We start from the raw sequence: 22,414 nt of genomic DNA on the forward strand, positions 1-22,414 counted from the left end.
GTTGATAATACAGAATGTAATATTTCAAAAAAGAAAGGAACCGATAAAGGATATTTAGATGAAAATAGCATAGTATTCTCTACGGAATTATCATTACAATACAATATAACAAAATATGTGGAATAATTAAAAAACATCTACATGTTCTAAAATGTGATGAGATCCTACATTCATATGTAAAAAATTGTAGGTTTGTGGCCAAAAAACCTCAAACTTTGGCTTCAAGGCTTTCCCCTAGTTTGGTCAACTCCAAAACAAAGGCTAAAACCAATTGGCTCAGAGGTAAGGGAAATTTCAGAGCACACCTGAATAATTGTTTAACATGTGACAATATGGCTTTCACAAATACATTTTTCAGCAATATCACAGGTGAATGCTTTGAATATAGAATTGTATGCTACCTGCTTAACTGACCACATAGTATATTTACTGGATTGTCAGTTACGTGGGGCTCAATATGTAGGTCAATTTACTAGAGAGCTTGTGCTAGGGAACATCTAAGAGACGTAAAAAAATATAATAAACTCTGCTGTGGCAAAACATTTTAATCTTGTCCATCTCACCAGTGTATCCAATTTTACAATTAAAGTCATTGATATAGCTAGGGTTCCCCAAAGAGGTGGTAATGTGGCCAAAATATTGGACAAAAATGAATTATTTTGGATCTACAAACTAATGACCAAATTACCATTGGGCATGAATCTAGAATGGGATGTGAGATACTATGTGGAGTAAATATTTTTATATATATATATATATATATATATATATATATATATATATATATATATATATATATATATATATACAGTATATATATATATATATATATATATCCATATATATTTTTTTTTATGTCTTTTAGAATTAAGGCTATGAATTCTGAACCTGAACACACAGTGTTAGCATATATGTTAAAATATAATAGTTTTAAATTGATTAAATTTGAAAGGAACTAAAATGAAATATAACAATTTTATATAATTTTTATAAACTTCATAATCAATTGATTGCTATTGATTTTTTTTTATGATATTTTCATTATTTATTGCTGATTAAATCTGTGTCAGCCCATTCTCTTACCTCATGATTATTATTAAGTAACACATTTATAGATATGTATATGATGTATATTGTTTCATTAGTATCATGCGTTTGTGTTGGGATATTGTTTCTTTCCCTTCGTTTACAATATTATTATTACTTTTTCATAATATTATTTTGTTTTCTTATGTTATATACACTGATCAATTAATATGTGCCAAAAAAATTTTGTCATTTTTTACAAGTAATTTTGTTCTTAATTTTCTGCTGTTACATGTATAAAGGGAGTGCACTTTAAATTATGTTTATCAGTCTGTTTGACAGCTATGTCTTACGTCAGTACACAGACAATGTTCTCATTGGTGCCTCAGCCTTTAAATGTAACAGCTGTTTTTACTTGCTTTCAGCATCTATGAGTAAGCGCTTCACAGCGCAAAACATGTAAGATAGCTGGAACCCTTTTTTGGCATGTCTTATCCTTCTTATTTTATTGGAATAAAGTGGGGGGGGGGTTTCTACTGTTGCTCAGCAGCCTTCTGTTTTGTTTTTTGCTGAGTATGTGCGGTAGTCCACCTTTTTTAGTTGGCTCCACACACCCCTCTACCAGGTTTGGTCTGTTCCTTATATCCGCTCTGTGTATGCGGAAGTTCTCTGTAGCGGCAACATCCTTTTCTCTCAGACATCGACGACACTAATAAAAATTATTAACCTCTTACGCCCTGCTACTGAGGAGATCGGAGGCGCATGCGACGCACAGCCGCTAGCTAATTACCGGTGCAGTAAATCAGATGCGGAGGCAGCTCCTTATGCAGCGGAGCCTGTTCATACAGGCAGAAAAGGAGAGGCTTTCGACACCAACGGTTTTCCGGTTCCCATATTCAGACTGGGTATTGTGCACATGAACTCTGAGACACTCCATAGACATACTACACTAAGCCTAGTCTATGCCATCGTGAGTGATGCGGAGGATTTCCTAACATGGCCTATGGCTGTAAGTCGAGTTGCGATGATACATGTGAGAGCTGGAATTGGATAGATTCTCACTGATGTAACCCTGCTGCAATGTAGTTATGGGACACTACATTGGCGCTACATGAGACATACCACACTTTTGTAATTTTATTCAGCAGATTGACGTCCGTGCTGAAAAGTCCCTATTCTGTTGGCTTTACTCTTATTGTTTATGGACATGGCTGTATTGCGCTGTTCTATCTTGTGCAAGCATTGCTGTATACTTAAACCTTTTTTATATGCTCATGTGCCGTGAAATACTGCATAGTATGATATTACAGGGACAATGTTTTAATGGACGCTTACATCTTCTATGCTGTCTGTTATAATTCCATAATTCTGCTATATTTTAAAATATCCCCATTATTTTTGTTTTTACCTATATTCTTAGAGTTACTTAGTTTCTACATGTTGGAGAGAGTCAGCTTTCAGCATACTTGTCTATACTAACTCATGCCTTCTTAGGCTAATATTACTTAGGTGCTCCGGTATGTTTAATTTAGTAGGCTGATGTTAGCCCTGGCTAATATAGTACATAATCTGAGTCGATTAATCTTACTTATCTCCTATGGTCCACCAATAATTAATGTGTTAGACTCCTCTGTCTCCTAGGTATAGGGCCCGTGCCGGGGAGATTGGGGTTAATTACACGATATCATAGACGGTAGGCTGCCTTCTATACTATTACAACTTTATTTACACCAACTTTTTATGCAGTACAGCACTAAGTTTATATGTGAGCTTTTGCTCTATCTTAGAAGATACTAAGTTTTGGTGCAGCGCCTACTCTATATATTCTGAATTGGAGTTCTGTGCTAACATGGTACAGTTTAATGTTGATATTGCATATTCCATGTGACATGCTGTGTTCCCCATACTCTCTCCTATACCATAAATATGTAAGCCTGTCCAGACTAATTTTTTAGACATACATCTCTAAAACAGCATTATGTATGGCCCTCCAGTGTCCTTCTCCCTACAGTCAATATATGGGTTACTTTGATCAGCTGTAGATTTCATTCTCTCACAGGTTCAACTGACTAATATTTGTTTTGTCTCTTGTTTTTTGTTTAAACTGGTCTGCTATGATGGCTATATTTGTTGATACTGGCTAATACCACAATGGCTATGCTAGACTTATACTCAAACTTATTATGTTCTGTTGGAAAATATTTTTATATTTGCTGCAATTAGCTAGGGACCCACATTAACGTCTAACTCCTAACCAGATTTAGTTAAGTGTGTTAAGATTGAACCTGTACTCAATTTTATTTTATCAGACATAGTGTAGAAGGCAGTTAATTGTTAGTCACTAAAATGTATTGACTCACACACAAATATCTGAGAGGCAGTCATACTGGACCTAATGTTTCCTAAACAGAGGTTGTTAGTTTTGGGTTATTGTATATCCATTATTGTGCTGGGTAACCTAACTATTCTCTAAATACGCCTATGCTTTACATATCATATGACTTTGGAGTTCATTGTTCACGATATAGTCTGTTATTGTACTTTGTTCATGGGCACATGTATATATGTGTAGCAATTGCTTATACGCTAGCTTTGGGAAATCTTTGGTATAAGTATATATTTATAAAGTTTGTCATGAGATTATTACTTCCATAATAGTGGCTCTGCCCTCCCCCCTAGATTTGTTTACTGGTTAAACAAAGGAACGCAGATTCCATCGCACCTTTCCCTGATACCTTTTATATATTTACATCAATATAGCGGCCATTAATAACCCCTTTCCTATTTTATCTACTACTCCCTCTATTATGATGCATCTGAGTGACTAGGCCCATAGTTGTCCATATTTGTCCTAAGGAGATTGGGTAGCAGATAATATAAATAAAAAGGAGGTCTCACTTTTATAATTCAATTTACGAGGCAGATTGTTAGTGCAAGCAATGTTATTGATATAAGTTTATTTTTTAAGAATCTCTGCTATGATCGTCTTAATAGTTGGAGATATGTTAATTATGAGCAATCACGATATTTGTTTTTGGGCTAAATATTTTCACAGTCTATATGTAGACTACTGTTTTAATATTATTTTATTTTTGCTCCTTATGGTCCTATATTATATTGTAACATGTTTCCTGAGAATACTGAACATTGAATTTTCAATGTATGACTTGTGTTTTGAAAACCTCAATAAAAATTGTTTAAAAAAAAAAAAAAAAAAATTATTAACCTCTATTCCGCGGGCCCCCCACATCACCAACACTATAATAAAGTATTAACCCCTAAACCTCCAGCCCCCATGTCGCAAAATACTAAATTAAACTATTAACCCATAAACCTAACACCCCCCTAACTTTAAATTAAAATTACAATATAACTATCTTTAAAAAATAAAAACTTACCTGTGAAATAAAAAAACAAATAAGTTTAAACTATAAATTAACCTAACTTAACTATTCTAATAAAATAAAAAAATACTACCAATTAAAAACCTAAATTAAAAATGTTAAAAAACCTAACACTACAAAAAAATTAAAAAAATCTAAAATTACCTAAAATAATAAACACTAAATTACGAAAAATAGAAAACTTACAAAAAATAATAAACGAAATTATCAAAGATAAAAACAATTACACCTAATATAATAGCCCTACAAAAAAAATGACCCCCCAAAATAAAAACACCACCTAACCTACAATAAACTACCAATAGCCCTTAAATGGGCCTTTTGTAGGGCATTGCCCTAAGTTAAACAGTTCTTTTACCCTAAAAAATTACTAAGTCCCCCCTAAAAGTAACCCCCCCACCCAACCAACCCCCAAAATAAAAAAAAATAACTCTAAAAATTCCTAAGAACCACCATACAAAGAGAAAGTTAAACACATAAATATATGTGTTAAAATAAGACGGAATACAGCACTCTTTTGAAATATAATTTATATAAGAGTCAGATTAGATACATATAGCACTTCATAGAGTGTTGCAGCACTCAAGAATGGTATCAGGCTCACTGAATAAGCATAAACAATTCAATGCAAAATATATACATCAACAAATTAGGAATAAACACCACACATGTGGAAATCTGCTCCAATTACATGACCAGTCACTGAAATTATAAACACAAAGTGATTAGAGTGAAAAAAGCTGCATTAAACTGCTAACATATTTAGTGCCTAAGTGAACAGCTAATCCCCCTCTGTACACCTAGACCCCCCAGAGAACTCCATAGGGGTATAACTAGAACAGATATACTCGGGGATATAAGCTGAGAGTCACAATTCAGGCATAAAAATAAAGGATACACAGGCATCATATAACGAACAACATAATTGATCAGACAAAAGTGATTGGGAAATAGAACCGAGAACACTACACCCCTACTTACCCTAGGACCCCCTTGTAGAACCCAAGGGAGCTATATCTGGGAAGTATAGTACCTGGGGATCTAAGTGTCTCAGTATTTCTGCCCTGCATAGACATACGGTAAAGGAATATACAGGGAGTGCAGAATTATTAGGCAAGTTGTATTTTTGAGGATTAATTTTATTATTGAACAACAACCATGTTCTCAATGAACCCAAAAAACTCATTAATATCAAAGCTGAATAGTTTTGGAAGTAGTTTTTAGTTTGTTTTTAGTTATAGCTATTTTAGTGGGATATCTGTGTGTGCAGGTGACTATTACTGTGCATAATTATTAGGCAACTTAACAAAAAACAAATATATACCCATTTCAATTATTTATTTTTACCAGTGAAACCAATATAACATCTCAACATTCACAAATATACATTTCTGACATTCAAAAACAAAACAAAAACAAATCAGTGACCAATATAGCCACCTTTCTTTGCAAGGACACTCAAAAGCCTGCCATCCATGGATTCTGTCAGTGTTTTGATCTGTTCACCATCAACATTGCGTGCAGCAGCAACCACAGCCTCCCAGACACTGTTCAGAGAGGTGTACTGTTTTCCCTCCTTGTAAATCTCACATTTTATGATGGACCACAGGTTCTCAATGGGGTTCAGATCAGGTGAACAAGGAGGCCATGTCATTAGATTTTCTTCTTTTATACCCTTTCTTGCCAGCCACGCTGTGGAGTACTTGGACGTGTGTGATGGAGCATTGTCCTGCATGAAAATCATGTTTTTCTTGAAGGATGCAGACTTCTTCCTGTACCACTGCTTGAAGAAGGTGTCTTCCAGAAACTGGCAGTAGGACTGGGAGTTGAGCTTGACTCCATCCTCAACCCGAAAAGGCCCCACAAGCTCATCTTTGATGATACCAGCCCAAACCAGTACTCCACCTCCACCTTGCTGGCGTCTGAGTCGGACTGGAGATCTCTGCCCTTTACCAATCCAGACACGGGCCCATCCATCTGGCCCATCAAGACTCACTCTCATTTCATCAGTCCATAAAACCTTAGAAAAATCAGTCTTGAGATATTTCTTGGCCCAGTCTTGACGTTTCAGCTTGTGTGTCTTGTTCAGTGGTGGTCATCTTTCAGCCTTTCTTACCTTGGCCATGTCTCTGAGTATTGTACACCTTGTGCTTTTGGGCACTCCGGTGATGTTGCAGCTCTGAAATATGGCCAAACTGGTGGCAAGTGGCATCTTGGCAGCTGCACGCTTGACTTTTCTCAGTTCATGGGCAGTTATTTTGCGCCTTGGTTTTTCCACACGCTTCTTGCGACCCTGTTGACTATTTTGAATGAAATGCTTGATTGTTCGATGATCACGCTTCAGAAGCTTTGCAATTTTAAGAGTGTTGCATCCCTCTGCAAGATATCTCACTATTTTTGACTTTTCTGAGCCTGTCAAGTCCTTCTTTTGACCCATTTTGCCAAAGGAAAGAAAGTTGCCTAATAATTATGCACACCTGATATAGGGTGTTGATGTCATTAGACCACACCCCTTCTCATTACAGAGATGCACATCACCTAATATGCTTAATTGGTAGTAGGCTTTCGAGCCTATACAGCTTGGAGTAAGACAACATGCATAAAGAGGATGATGTGGTCAAAATACTCATTTGCCTAATAATTCTGCACTCCCTGTATATATACCAATTATGAAGCACAACAGTAAAACACTGCTAATTATACAGATATAGAACCCAAAATATATATTAATATGGCTCAGTCCAGTCAGGACTCCACACATAAAGAACACAGTCACTGTGTTAGCCGTTCATCAGAAAATGTGCTTGTCGTCCTCCTCTGTGTGTGAATAAAGTGGTAGCGCCATAATACTTTCAGTCAGATTACTGTATTTCATCGCAGGGGCAAGATATCCATACCACTAACTCAATGGTTTCTTCGCACCTCTCCGGTGCATAAACGATCTGTCCAAAGTTTGTCTAATGTCTCCAGGATGCCGTAAAGTAAATCCTCATGTGCTTGCTCTTTTTGAACTTGGCGTCTCAGAGCTCCATCACTCTCTCACTCGGAGAGAACAATCACGTGACATGGTCAGCCAATGCCAACACACGTTTCACCCCCTCGTCATGAAGTGAGAGCTACTGAAATCCTATTGGCTGTTCAAATCAGCTAATAGGATTTCCGTAGCTCTCATCCTATTGGCTGTTTTGAACAGCCAATAGGATTTCAGAAGCTCTTATCCTATTGCCTGATTTGAATTTGAATAATCAAATCAGCCAATAGAAATGCAAGGAACGCCATTTTGAAACGGCTACCTTGCATTCAACTTCAGTGTACAGAGGTGACCGTATGAAGAGGACACTCTGCGCAGGATGTCTTTGTCGTCCTGGATAGCTCCACTTTGCGCTGCCAGGATGAAGATAGAAGATGTCCCTGAGATGGATAAAGGTGTTGCCGCCTGGATGAAGACTTCTCGCTGCCTGGATGAAGATGGATGTCTAGACTTCAGGAGCCGTGAGTAGATTTTATGGGGTTAGTGTTAGTTGGTTGTTTTTTTTTTTTTCGTTTTTTTGGGTGGTTTTTTTTTTAGATTAGGGCTTTGGGCAATTGTAAAAGAGCTGAATGCCTATTTAAGGGAAGTAAAAGAGCTGAATGCCCTTTAAGGGTAATGCCCATACAAATGCCCTTTAGGGGCAATGGGTAGCTTAGGATTTTATAGAGTTAGGTTTTTTTATTTTGGGGGGTTGGTTGGGTTTGGGGGTTTACTTTTAGGGGGGACTTAGTAATTTTTGTTAGGGTAAAAGAGATGTTTAACTTAGGGCAATGCCCTACAAAAGGGCCTCTTCAGGGCTATTGGTAGTTTATTGTAGGTTAGGGGGTGTTTTGTTTTGGGGGGGCTTTTTATTTTTATAGGGCTTTTAGATTAGGTGTAATTGTTTTTATTTTTGATAATTTTGTTTATTATTTTTTGTAAGCTTTTTTTGTAAGTTTTTTATTTTTCATAATTTAGAGTTTATTATTTTTTTAGATTTTTTAAATTTTTTCTTAGTGTTAGGTTTTTTCAAATTTTTAATTTAGGATTTTAATTGGTAGTATTTTTTATTTTATTAGAAGAGTTATTTTAGGTTAATTTATAGTTTAAACTTAGTTTTTTTTATTCCACAAGTAAGTTTTAAAGCTAGGGGGGTGTTAGGTTTAGGAGTTAATAGTTTAATATAGTGTTTTGCGATGTGGGGGGAGGCAGTTTAGGGGTTAATAGGTTTAGTTTAGTAGTTACGATGTGGGGGGCTGAAGGTTTAGGGGTTAATAATTTATTATAGTGTTGGCGATGTGGGGGGCCGTTGGTTTAGGGGTTAATACTTTTATTTAGGAGTCGGGAGTGGCGGATTAAGGGTTAATAACTTTTATTAGTGTTGGCGATGTCCGGGAGCGGTGGTTTATGGGTTAATAGGTTTATTTAGCGTCGGCGATGTCAGGGGGCGGCGGATTAGGGATTAATAGGTTTTTTTAATAGTCGCGATGTGGGTGGGTGTCAGATTAGAGGGTAAGAAGTTTAATATAGTATTTGCGATGTGGGAGGGTGGCGGTTAAGGGGTTAATAGGTAGTTTATGGGTGTTAGTGTACTTTGTAACAGTTTAGTTATGAGTTTTGAGAAACATTTTTGTTTTGAAAAATCCATAACTACTGGTCTCAGATGGCGGTATGAATCGTGTCGTATAGGCTATAACGCAAGCATTTTAGCCAGACCGCAAAACCTGTGATACGGCGCTATGGAAAATCCCGCACTCAAACGTAATTTTTTTGAGTGCGGAATGGTCGTTGCGTTACAGGCTAAAATGCTTGTGGTATAGCTATACTGCCGCGACTCGTAATATGCATTCCTTGCCATTCCAGCGTAATGGCCAATTTTTCAGCGATAAAAGCTGTAAAGCAAAACTCGTAATCTAGCGGACTGTGAACTTTTGCACATGCTCAATAGAAGCTGGCACCTCAAAGTGTGCATATGATAGACTGTGCATAATTTCATAATAAAAGTGAATTGTATTTTTTTAAGTGCATGCTCTATATGAATCATGAAAGGTTAATTTTGACTTTAGTATCCCTAAGAAAATTAAAATAAACATGGGTGTTTGCAAAATATTTTTTGTCAAACATGGAATGTACATTTTGCAATAGTTATTATTTCCTCAAAATGGGGGCACTTTTTGTGACATATTTGTTATACATATAAATATCTAGATAATCTAGATAATTCTAAATAAAACAGAAAGTATACATATTTGCAGTTTTAATAATAATACTAAGGTATACGCTTTAGACCCAAAACTATGCAGTGCGTTGTTTAAGGCAATGTATGGATTGACATTGACAATCATATATGTCATACCAATTCACCGTTACCCAGCAGCTAATTGAGTATACGTTGTGCTCCATAGTAAAGTGAAATAATAATTTGCCTTACATGATTCAGAAAACAGTATTTTTGCAAGCTACACACTTTTAAGCATGGAAGGTTATTTATACTGGTCCTAAATAGATTGTTTAATAAAGAGAATTATAATAGCCCTTACTTGTTTAGGACATAAATAATACAACTAAGACTATTTAGCATCTTCTGTGATTCATGTTTTAATTTGCATATATTTTTGGCCACTCTACTGTCTTGAAAAAGAACAGTCTTTCTGTATAATGAATTCTGAAGTTGTTCTGCTCCATTAAATACTTTTTTAATTAGAAAATGAAATATGATTCAGCAGTGCTTATTGTTTTCCTGCTGATGTATTGCAAACATTATTAAAACTACGTTTTTTTCTTCTAGTTATTGCAGACAGCATTGCTTATGTAAGAAATTATATCATCTCTTAATCAATCGTAATCAAGAAAAGTTATGAAAATGTATTGAATAATGAAAGCAACTTCATCGCTCTTGTCTTATCTTCCTAAAAAAAGGTAAATAAACTCCTAAAATGACGAAAGATACTTGAGTTTAAAGGATTATAAAAATGCTAAAAGAAAATGCTTTATTATTGTATTATATAATATTATACAGGTGCAAAACCCTTTAGCCAAACTTGTTTCAGGTTGTGTAAAAAGTTTGAACATTAAATGCGATTGAGTTTGAGCGATCAACATGTAATACGACATTGCCATTCAACGCCCGCCCATGGAAAATATGTGGAGCGCAAATTACTGCAAGTTCACAGAAATAAATTTGTAATAATTTAATTAGCGAGGCACTTGTAATATAGATTAGATCATAAAAAACTGTGATCTCTCCTTATGCTACTGATATTGTCCCTTATTGTAATCTGACAGAATGACATTACCCCCGCCATTTTGGATAATGTTAGGAATCAACATAATCATACACATAAAGCACTCTGCTCAATCAATTAAATTTGAAACATTTAATAATGGGTACTTTTACACTAATTAAAATTAGCCATAAAATTATAATCCAACAAACACACATGCCCCCTTAACCAATAATGCCTCTGTTTTCTTAAAAGCACAACAGGTTACTTGCACATTTGTCACTTATTAGCATCACTACACACTAATAAAAGTTATCTGCTCCCATACAGACCCTTCAACCTGTGATGTCATCGCAAACCCCACAAAACTGCAACTTTGTTTGTAGTTAATCCAGCATATTTGTTTTTTAGATTACAAAATCCGGAGATTAATAGATAATAATTCTGTGTTGTTTTTGGTAAGTAATGATTTCGAGCATTTTGGGGTATTAAAGACAGAAGCATTTTAGGATTCTGATAACTGAACAATGCCTGGATAAAGCAATGAGAAGTTAACAAGCCAAGTTTGGAGCCGTGGAAGTTCCTAGACCTGGGGTTACCTTTGCAAACAAGTGGGATATAAATGCTGGGACAAAGAGAAACACTGTGGTCTTTGGCAGCACTTGAAATAAGTTCTGGTGACATATGGACACAAACCATAATAAAGGGTACCTTACTATACTTATGTTATAAAAAATTAAACCCACCAATTGACCTAGAAAGTGGCTGCTTGTGCCACGGTTGAATAAAGTATCTTTCAGTGATGTCTGGATACAAACACATTGAATGACTGGGCTTTCTTGAAGTATATACAAATGTTACAAATTGTTGCAAGATCGTTTATACTTTGAAGTTAAGAAGAACAATTCAGATTATTATAGCCTATGGTGAATAAATAATCTTGATTTTATTAAAGACAGGAGGCAAATATTCTCCCCCCCCCCTTTTTTTTCCCTCCCATTATATATTAATTATTATTAATATATTATTTTTTTTCTCTGTATGTTTTCTTTGCTGCTGTTTGGATTCAGTAAAGATTTGATGCAAAATATGAAGCCTCCTGCCTTGCCATAAAATCTAATTTTGGAGAATGCGATAATAGATGAATATATATTGCAGCATGTTATAGATTTTGATGTTTAGCGGTGTATACTCTGAGTCTGAAACTGTCATATGTTTTTACTACATGAATTTTTGGATATATCAAGGAATTGTGAATGCAATAAAAATTAGTCTACTAATTATAAGCAAAATAAAAGAGTGCTATATTCCCTTTCTTAGTAGAATAGGGGCAATGTACCCTATTCAGTCTTTTGTCTCTGTATTATTAAGTAAGAATTATTTCTAAAGATCTGTACCATCAATTCAAAGATCAATGTAAGATGAGTAGCTAAATATAGAGAATTGTCTCTCTCCCTTATATGCTTATTATATATATATATATATATATATATATATATATATATATACATACATGGGGCAAAAAAGTTTTTAGTCAGCCACCAATTGTGCAAGTTCTCCCACTTAAGAAGATGAGAGAGGCCTGTAATTTTCATCATAGGTTTACCTCAACTATGAGAGACAAAGGGGGGTAGTTATCAAGCCGTCAACTTTTCTGACTTCGCCAGCCCAATACGCCCGCCTAAGCTCGCCTACCTTCGCCGCCGCGGACCTGAAAAAATACGCCTAAGTTATCAAAAAAAGCTGTCAAAAAGCCGCGGGGCGATGAGCAGCGGACTGTGAGAGTTATCACACATCCGATCTCGCTGCTCTTCGGCTGTTTGACAGCTTTCTTGCTAGCCTGTCACTAAGCACTCACACTAAACTACACTGTTCTACCCCCTATACCGGCGCCCCCGGAGCCCCCCGCAACTAAATAAAGTTACTAACCCCTAAACCGCCGCTCCTAGACCCTGCCGCAACTATTAAAAATGTATTAACCCCTAAACCGCCGCTCCTAGACCCCGCCGCAACTCTTATAAATGTATTAACCCCTAAACCGCCGCTCCCGGACACCGCTGCCACCTACATTACACCTAGTAACCCCTATCCTGCCCCCCCTATACCGCCGCCCTCTATAATAAAGTTATTAACCCCTATCCTGCTGATCCCGCACCTCGCCGCAAATAAAAAAATATTTTAACCCCTAAACCGCCGCTCCCTGAACCCGCCGCAACCTATATTAAATGTATTAACCCCTATCCTGCCCCCCCTACACCGTCGCCACCTATATTAAATTTATTAACCCCTATCCTGCCCCCCCTACACCGTCGGCACCTATAATAAATTTATTAACCCCTATCCTGCCCCCCACTACACCGCCGCCACTGTAATAAAATTATTAACCCCTAAACCTAAGTCTAACACTAACCCTAACACCCCCCTAACTTAAATATTAATTAAATAAATCTAAATCATATTTCTATTATGAACTAAATTATTCCTATTTAAAACTAAATACTTACCTTTAAAATAAACCCTAATATAGCTACAATATAAATAATAATTATATTGTAGCTATCTTAGGATTTATTTTTATTTTACAGGTACCTTTCAATTTATTTTAACTAGGTACAATAGCTATTAAATAGTTATTAACTATTTAATAGCTTACCTAGCTAAAATAAAGAGAAATGTACCTGTAAAATAAATCCCAACCTAAGTTATAATTACACCTAACACTACACTATACTTTAATAAATTATTCCTATTTAAAACTAAATACTTACCTGTAAAATAAACCCTAAGATAGCTACAATATAAATAATAATTATATTGTAGCTATCTTAGGATTTATATTTATTTTACAGGTAACTTTGTATTTATTTTAGCTAGTTAGAATAGTTATTAAATAGTTATTAACTATTTAATAACTACCTAGCTAAAAGAAATACAAAATTACCTGTAAAATAAATCCTAACCTAAGTTACAATTAAACCTAATACTACACTATCATTAAATTAATTAAATAAACTACCTACAAATAACTACAATTAAATACAATTACATAAACTAACTAAAGTACAAAAAATAAAAAAGCTAAGTTACAAAAAATAAAAAAATAAGTTACAAACGTTTTAAAAATATTACAACAATTTTAAGCTACTTACACCTAATCTAAGCCCCCTAATAAAATAACAAACCCCCCCAAAATAAAAAAATGCCCTACCCTATTCTAAATTAAATAAAGTTCAAAGCTCTTTTACCTTACCAGCCCTTAAAAGGGCCATTTGTGGGGGCATGCCCCAAAAAGTTCAGCTCTTTTGCCTGTAAAAGAAAAATACAACCCCCCCAACATTAAAACCCACCACCCACATACCCCTAATCTAACCCAAACCCCCTTACAAAAACCTAACACTACCCCCCTGAAGATCATCCTACCTTGAGTCGTCTTCACTCAGCCGAGCAGCGATGGAACCGAAGTGGACATCCGGAGCGGAAGAATTTAATCCTCCAAGCGGCGCTGAAGAAATCTTCCATCCGATGAAGTCATCATCCAGGCGGCGCTGAAGAAGTCTTCGGTCCGGGCGATGTCATCTTCCAAGAGGCGCTGAAGAGGTCTTCTATCCTTGCGATGTCATCTTCCAAGCCGGGTCTTGAATCTTCCTCCCGCCGACGCGGAACCTCCTTCTTCACCGACGGACTATGACGAATGAAGGCTCCTTTAAGGGACGTCATCCAAGATGGCGTCCCTTCAATTCCGATTAGCTGATAGGATTCTATCAGCCAATCGGAATTAAGGTAGGAAAAATCTGATTGGCTGATGGAATCAGCCAATCAGATTCAAGTTCAATCCGATTGGCTGATCCAATCAGCCAATCAGATTGAGCTCGCATTCTATTGGCTGATCGGAACAGCCAATAGAATGCAAGCTCAATCTGATTGGCTGATTGGATCAGCCAATCGGATTGAACTTGAATCTGATTGGCTGATTCCATCAGCCAATCAGATTTTTCCTACCTTAATTCCGATTGGCTGATAGAATCTTATCAGCCAATCGGAATTGAAGGGACGCCATCTTGGATGACGTCCCTTAAAGGAGCCTTCATTCGTCGTAGTCCGTCTGTGAAGAAGGAGGTTCCGCGTCGGCGGGAGGAAGATTCAAGACCCGGCTTGGAAGATGACATCGCAAGGATAGAAGACCTCTTCAGCGCCTCTTGGAAGATGACATCGCCCGGATCGAAGACTTCTTCAGCGCCGCCTGGATGATGACTTCATCGGATGGAAGATTTCTTCAGCGCCGCTTGGAGGATTAACTTCTTCCGCTCCGGATGTCCACTTCGGTTCCATCGCTGCTCAGCTGAGTGAAGACGACTCAAGGTAGGATGATCTTCAGGGGGGTAGTGTTAGGTTTTTGTAAGGGGGGTTTGGGTTAGATTAGGGGTATGTGGGTGGTGGGTTTTAATGTTGGGGGGGTTGTATTTTTCTTTTACAGGCTACAGAGCTAAACTTTTTGGGGCATGCCCCCACAAATGGCCCTTTTAAGGGCTGGTAAGGTAAAAGAGCTTTGAACTTTATTTAATTTAGAATAGGGTAGGGCATTTTTTTATTTTTGGGGGGTTTGTTATTTTATTAGGAGGCTTAGATTAGGTGTAAGTAGCTTAAAATTGTTGTAATATTTTTACAATGTTTGTAACTTATTTTTTTATTTTTTGTAACTTAGCTTTTTTTATTTTTTGTACTTTAGTTAGTTTATGAAATTGTATTTAATTGTAGTTATTTGTAGGTAGTTTATTTAATTAATTTAATGATAGTGTAGTATTAGGTTTAATTGTAACTTAGGTTAGGATTTATTTTACAGGTAATTTTGTATTTCTTTTAGCTAGGTAGTTATTAAATAGTTAATAACTATTTAATAACTATTCTAACTAGCTAAAATAAATACAAAGTTGCCTGTAAAATAAATATAAATCCTAAGATAGCTACAATGTAATTATTATTTATATTGTAGCTATCTTAGGGTTTATTTTACAGGTAAGTATTTAGTTTTAAATAGGAATAATTTATTAAAGTATAGTGTAGTGTTAGGTGTAATTATAACTTAGGTTGGGATTTATTTTACAGGTACATTTCTCTTTATTTTAGCTAGGTAAGCTATTAAATAGTTAATAACTATTTAATAGCTATTGTACCTACTTAAAATAAATTGAAAGGTACCTGTAAAATAAAAATAAATCCTAAGATAGCTAGAATATAATTATTATTTATATTGTAGCTATATTAAAGTTTATTTTAAAGGTAAGTATTTAGTTTTAAATAGGATTAATTTAGTTAATAATAAAAATATGATTTAGATTTATTTAATTAATATTTAAGTTAGGGGGGCGTTAGGGTTAGTGTTAGACTTAGGTTTAGGGGTTAATAATTTTATTACAGTGGCGGCGGCGTAGTGGGGGGCAGGATAGGGGTTAATAAATTTATTATAGGTGGCGACGGTGTAGGGGGGGCAGATTAGGGGTTAATAAATCTATTATAGGTGGCGACGGTGTAGGGGGGGCAGGATAGGGGTTAATACATTTAATATAGGTTGCGGCGGGTTCAGGGAGCGGCGGTTTAGGGGTTAATACATTTATTATAGTTGCGGTGGGCTCCGGGAGCGGCGGTTTAGAGGTTAATATGTATAGAGTAGCTTGCGGTGGGCTCCGGGAGCGGCAGTTTAGGGGGTAATAACTTTATTTAGTTGCGGCGGTGTAGGGGGGACAGATTAGTGGTGTTTAGACTCGGGGTACGTGTTAGGGTGTTAGGTGTAGACATCTCCCATAGGAATGAAAGGGATGTCTGGCAGCAGCGAACTTGTACTTTCGCTATGGTCAGACTCCCATTGATTCCTATGGGATCCGCCGCCTCCAGGGGTGGCGGTTTGAAAACCAGGTACGCTGGGCCGTAAAAGTGCCGAGCGTACCTGCTAGTTTTTTGATAACTAGCAAAAGTAGTGAGAATGTGCCGCACTTGTGTGCGGAACATCTGGAGTGACGTAAGAATCGATCTGTGTCTGACGGAGTCCGGCGGATCGAAGCTTACGTCACAAAATTCTACTTTTGCCGGTCTTTAGCCTTTGATAACTAAGGCGAATCAGCCTCACCACAAATACGCTGCGGAATTCCAGCGTATTTGAGGTTGACGGCTTGATAACTACCCCCCTATATGTGGAAACAAATCCAGACAATCACATTGTCTGATTTGGAAAGAATGTATTTGCATATTATGGTGGAAAATAAGTATTTGGTCACCTACAAACAAGCAAGATTTCTGGCTCTCACAGACCTGTATCTTCTTCTTTAAGAGGCTCCTCTGTCCTCCACTCATTACCTGTATTAATGGCCCCTGTTTGAGCTTGTTATCAGTATAAAAGACACCTGTCCACAACCTCAAACAGTCACACTCCAAACTCCACTATGGTGAAGACCAAAGAGCTGTCAAAGGACACCAGAAACAAAATTGTAGACCTGCACCAGGCTGGGAAGACTGAGTCTGCAATAGGCAAGCAGCCTGATGTGAAGAACTGTGGGAGCAATAATTAGAAAATGGAAGACATACAAGACCACTTATTATCTCCCTCGATCTGGGGCTCCATGCAAGATCTCACCCTGTGGGGTCAAAATGATCACAAGAACGGTGAGCAAACATCCCAGAACCACACGGGGGGACCTAGTGAATGACCTGCAGAGAGCTGGGACCAATGTAACAAAGGCTACCATCAGTAACACACTACGCCGCCAGGGACTCAGATCCTGCAGTGCCAGACGTGTCCCCCTGCTTAAGCCAGTACATGTCTGGGTCAGATGAAACCAAAGTAGAACTGTTTGGTAGAAACACAACTCGTTGTTTTTGGAGGAGAGAGAATGCTGAGTTGCAACCAAAGAACACCATACCTACTGTGAAGCATGTGGGTGGCAACATCATGCTTTGGGGCTGTTTCTCTGCAAAGGGAACAGGACAACTGATCCATGTACATGAAAGAATGAATGGGGCCATGTATCGTGAGATTTTGAGTGCAAACCTCCTTCCATCAGCAAGGGCATTGAAGATGAAACGTGGCTGGGTCTTTCAGCATGACAATGATCCCAAACACACCGCCCGGGCAATGAAGGAGTGGCTTCGTAAGAAGCATTTCAAGGTCCTGGAGTGGCCTAGCCAGTCTCCAGATCTCAACCCCATAGAAAACCTTTGGAGGGAGTTGAAAGTCTGTGTTGCCCAGCAACAGCCCCAAAACATCACTGCTCTAGAGGAGATCTGCATGCAGGAATGGGCCAACATACCAGCAGCAGTGTGTGACAACCTTGTGAAGACTTACAGAAAACGTTTGACCTCTGTCATTGCCAACAAAGGATATATAACAAAGTATTGAGATGAACTTTTGATATTGACCAAATACTTATTTTCCACCATAATTTGCAAATAAATTCTTTCCAAATCAGACAATGTGATTTGTTTCCACATTTTGTCTCTCATAGTTGAGGTATACCTATGATGAAAATTACAGGCCTCTCTCATCTTCTTAAGTGGGAGAACTTGCACAATTGGTGGCTGACTAAATACTTTTTTGCCGCATTGTATTTAGACATGTGTATGTATGTATCTCTATGTTAAAGCCCTTTACAGGACTTTGTTTTTTAACACCTGAGACCTTATATCTTTAAGCCCTTATAACTTTTATTTGCAATTTTGTTTAAAAAAATTTTTATTAGATAGTGTTATGATGAATGTAAATATACTTTTAAATGTATTTTTGATGTGTTTCATACAACTTTTTTGTCTTGTGGAACAGTTTGCCAGAGCTCTGAAGTCGTGCTTACCCAACACACATTAAATTCAATTGCACTCAAGCTAACACGTTTACTTTCAACTCGTAATATGCAATTTACTTCTGAGTTACTAGTTAATCATCATATAAATGCCACTCTGCCCTAAGATTAGCCTCTGGCATATACTATACATAGTGTATTTAAAAGGAGACAGAATATGTCATTTTGTTGATAAGTCAGGAACGTTTAAAGGGATACTAAACCCAATTTTTTTATTTCATGATTCAGATAGAGCATGAGATTTTAAGCACCTTTCTAATTTACTCCTATTATCAATTTTTCTTTGTTCTCATGCTAGCTTGATTTGAAAAAGCAGTACTGTAAGCTTTAGAGCCAGACCATTTTTTGTTCAGCACATGGGTAGCACTTGCTGATTTGTGGCTAAATGTAGCAAACCAATCAGCAAGCTCTAACAAGGTGCTGAACTAAAAAATGGGCCGGCTCCTAACCTTTTATTACTGCTTTTTCAAATCAAGATAACATGAGAACAATGAAAAATTGATAATAGGAGTAAATTAGAAAGTTGCTTAAAATTGCATGCTCTATCTGAATCATGAAAGAAAAAATGAGGGGTTAGTATCCCTTTAAGTACACCCTCCATTCCATCGTCAATTGTAATAATCTAGCATTTCTTTTTATTACTTTGTCATTTATACACTTATTTATTTAAAACTAGATCATGTCCCATTAAAAAATGTAAAAAAAAGAAAGAAAGAAAGAATAACAATCCAAATAAACCACAAGTAAAATGTACAAGCTCACTAAGCTTAAAATATTTGTAATAGTATTTTATTTCAGGTTCATTGCAGTACAATTTAATTTTCCCTATTTTAAATAAACATACATTTAAGTTTGCTTCTCAGTATATGGTATGTGTTATTCCATTTCTATCTTCATTGGAACCTTAATAAGCTGATTTTGATCTATCATTCCCAAACCCTCCAAACAACTTATCTACCTGATGCACAACATTCCAAATCCAAGCGATTATTTGTTAATCTATCTCTAACATTCATGCCCTTTTGGGACCGTATGTTATGCTTCCCATTTGATTGTTCTTCCCTCTGTTACGTAGAACATATCAATTATTGCCATAGATTCCTAATATTTTCTCTCATCTAGCAGATTTGTTGAGCTATGTCCAACAACCACTGCTATTGTTAGAACCCAGCATTTAAGCAAATATCTATAACATTAGGTTCTCTGTCATACATAAAACAAGCAGGGTTCAACAGTCAAACTGTTACCTTATTTGGAGGAGCCAATTCAGAGTTGTTACTGCAGTAGACAAGGGAATCAATGATCATCATAATAGCAAAACCTACAGTTCGTTATATGATCTAATATGCTGAAGATTTAAATAACATAAAAAGGGTGCATAATGAATAATTAAAAAAGAGAGTTAATCTGGATTTTAAAGTTAGATACGAGATGTGCCAAAGGTATTAACCTAGAATGGGACATCTTGTATTTTAGAGATTAACTGTATTAACTTATTTACTTTACCAAACTCTTAAAGTTTAACCACCTTGCCCAATTTTCTTGTTATCTTTCTCAAATTGAAAATATAAATATAAAACATAAAATAACTACCATCATGAAGACTTTTTCTATACTTTTGATTTCAAACAATATCCTTCCAAATTCGATTTCTCCTTCCTTTTGATAAATTAGTTTGTGTCTTACATAAAATAAAATTAAATTGTTATATTTGGAAAGTATGTCAAACAATATATAATTATTTAAGACTACTAGCTAATATTTAATATTTTTCTAAGATCCTGTAAGCAACCCCAAGGATATTTGTATCACTGTTTTTTATTCATTATTATTGTTTTTAACTTTTCTTTGGCAATACCACCTTATATTTCAGATGGGCATTTTCATATGTGGTCCAGCTTTGGTCCCTGATTGGCTAAATCCAATGGTTTACACCAAGCGTATCCTATGACTAAGCACCACTAGGGGTGTGAAACGCGTCAGGACAGCTCACTCCTTGATTGCTGCATGTTGATGCAATTTTTAAACTATGTTTAAATAAAGTCTACTTTTTATTTTTCCCCTCCGAATGCTCAGGAATGGATATTGTTTTTTTGTTGCAAATTTGTTTTACCATGCATACTTAAACATTGTATATCACAATCTCAAGTTGTTTAAAGACTATTTAACAAAAGGCCCACAGTTTCTCCTCCAGAGCTAAACACCTGTTAATGCTTTGAATCTCCGATGCACGTTTTAACACCTTGTTTTATGTATGTTCATGATAGGAGACTGCTCCAGGCCGATGCTGGTTGATTAAACCAAAAGTATGGGAGACCGGAAAAAAACAACAATACCCAAATATAACTTGGAGTGCCGCTACAGTAGTCGGATCTTACCGCAGCTATATCCACATATAACAAAAAGCGAGTGCCTCTTACGTCAGCATGATAAATAAAATCATCAAATTTTATTTCACCAAATTGCAAACATAGCACAGTCTAGGTCTGCAAGCAGTCTGAAGCACTTGCGCCCTCTAGTGGCTCTTAATCATAGACTGATTGTTGTTTCCTTCCATTTTTCATAGACCATAATATTATTCACTCTTTATTTTATTGTCTACAATACACTTAACAACATTTAAACTACAGCTGTTAGCTTACCAGTTATTAATCAGTACTTACATAACTTACTATACAAGAAATAAAACAACGCACCAATAGATGTTAGTTATACGTGGAAAAAGATATTGCTAATGAGTATTGCTTAAGGACTCTGATTTTGTGCATGAATGTAGTGGAATGAGCTACTGTATAATATAATGTACATCATGGTAGAATTAATTTGAGTACTAACATTTTCTCTGTCTCACATTATATGTGATTTTCTATACTAAAAAATAAAAATCTGAGAAAGTTAAAGCTTCTAAAAACTTGTATTGTACTGTTAGACTAACAGAATTTAATTATTTGGGTGAAACAGATTATATTTTTTTGTGGGGCAGCAGGTATGTCATATAATTTTTTTTTATTATTTGTATTTTTCAAGATTATAGACAATTTCATTGTCAGAATAGACAAAACAAATGATATAACAGAAAAGAAAAACAAACATTATGTCGGCTAGTATCAATATGCAATATATAATCCAAGTCAGACAGTATAAAAATAACTTAATATTGTTTCATATTATGTCTCCAGCCTAAAATAATTATGGAATTCAACAGATAACATTCCAAAAATGTTCTCTTAGGATCTTGGTGTTTTTAGCCCACTTAAAATAAACATAAAAAAGAGAGAGAAAAAGAAAGAAAAAAACTCCAGTTCCTCTCCCTCCCCCTCCCTATCAATGTAAGACATAACCAGGGCCTTTTAATACCATGATACCGGAAACACCTCACTCAGGATTAAGCCTTTAAAGTAGGTGGATCTATGAAATTGCTTAGTAAGTATAAATTGTGTTTTTCAGAGGATAAGACTGGATAATTTTCATCCATTTCTTAAAAAAAGGTATATTTGTTTATTATGTGAGATAGGTATATTATATTGTTCAAAAATTATTTGGGATCCAAGAGGGGGCTGCCTGATTCTTCCAATTTTTCAAAATCAAATTACGGCCAATCATAATAGATGTATTAACAAGATTATAGTTCGGAATAACCGCAGTCTTGTAGAAGAAAAAAATGTGTTTTGGTTCCATGACAAATCCATCATGAACATTTTTATTGAGCCAATAATTTAATTTCTGCCAAAACTGCATGGTTTTTGGACACAACCAAAAACAATGCAGAACATCGGCTGTTGGAAAATTACATCTATGACAACTGACATGGCTAGCATGTGACCATTTAGCTAGTCTGGACAGCGTGATATACGCATTATTGATTAATTTTATATGTGATTCTTTCCAGGACGAAGAAAGAGCTGC

The sequence above is a fragment of the Bombina bombina genome, chromosome 4 (genome assembly GCF_027579735.1).
Source record: "Bombina bombina isolate aBomBom1 chromosome 4, aBomBom1.pri, whole genome shotgun sequence".
NCBI classification, from domain to species: domain Eukaryota; kingdom Metazoa; phylum Chordata; class Amphibia; order Anura; family Bombinatoridae; genus Bombina; species Bombina bombina.